This window comes from Morone saxatilis, unplaced genomic scaffold (genome assembly GCF_004916995.1).
Source record: "Morone saxatilis isolate NCDOM2014 unplaced genomic scaffold, NCSU_SB_2.0 Contig11, whole genome shotgun sequence".
NCBI lineage: Eukaryota > Metazoa > Chordata > Actinopteri > Moronidae > Morone > Morone saxatilis.
The window spans coordinates 26,098,755-26,099,884 of NW_023339663.1; the positions used below are offsets into that span (position 1 = coordinate 26,098,755).

At 39.1% G+C, this 1,130-nt stretch overlaps 1 protein-coding gene across 1 annotated transcript in view; it reads left to right on the top strand.

Annotated features, from left to right (window-relative positions):
- The window catches only part of adamts18 (ADAM metallopeptidase with thrombospondin type 1 motif, 18), a 62,746-nt gene that overhangs the window by 35,719 nt on the left and 25,897 nt on the right, over positions 1 to 1,130 (top strand). The window lies entirely within an intron of this gene.

The following is a 1,130-nucleotide window of genomic DNA, read 5'->3' on the forward strand; positions in this document are numbered from 1 at the left end:
ACACACACACACACACCTTGAATGGAGCTCCATCATTCTTGGCAGTTAAGTCACTGTTTGATTGAGTCCAGGTCTGAATGGAGGGGATCAGCGATCGGAGTTAAAGAAAAATGCTGTGAAGCAACATGAATTTTTGCTTCTTATTGTTGCTGACATTCATTTCGTGCAGACATTTTCAGTACTGTTGCATTGGTGAAGGAAATTCAAAAGAAATATGCCTCTAGTTGTGTTCTCCTCCTGGTGTTTACTGTTTCTATTAGGCACTTTTTTAGTTCCTTTTCCAAAGCATTTCATTACATTGTAACACTTAGTGAATCGTTTTTATTAGACATGTTTGATCAGCGTGGCTCCCTCGTCCATGTGTGTGTCTGTGAGTCTGCAGGCCACTTTTGTAAATAGCTAAACCCAATTTTCTCTGCTGGTGGTTGTGTTGGAATGCCTGGCATGAGTTTAGAAAGCCTGGGAAATCAGACATGGCACCCTTATGTTCACTCAATGTCAAGACTCTGCTTGTCTTCTTCTAAGTGGTAATTGCTTTTATTATTTGAATGGAATATTAAAGCTCCATTACCTGTTTATGTTCTGTACTAGGTATTCCTGTGTTGATTTGGTATTCTGTGGAAACATCTGACATGGCATGCAAACTTCTCTTTTACAATCCTATACTTTAACACAAACTTTAATTCTGTTGCTCCAAACTTTAAAGTCTAATTTACACTTGGATCGGGGCTAGTGCTGTACTGACAGATAATATGGTGTCATTTTGATGAAAACTTTTGTTTTGGATGCCTTAAAGGATACTATCTTGGATTTTATTCTGACTTTGCCTTGGCTCATCAGTCACACTGAATGGGAGTTGCTGGTGTGCAAAGCTGTCTTGTGAAGCCTTACAGCTGCCCTGTTTAGTCTTCTTATAAACAGACAACAGTCAAGTTTACATTTTGTGTTTCTCACCAAAAGGAATTGTGTGCATCCTTGAGGTCTCACAAACATGTTAAATGCCCTTTTCTCCTCATGCAATATTAGCAATTGTTTTAAATATTGCTTCGGCAAGTGAGTAAGGTTGGCTTTATGAACCCTTTATACAGACGTTACATCAGTCTGCAAAGCTGCAGTGACAGTGCACATCA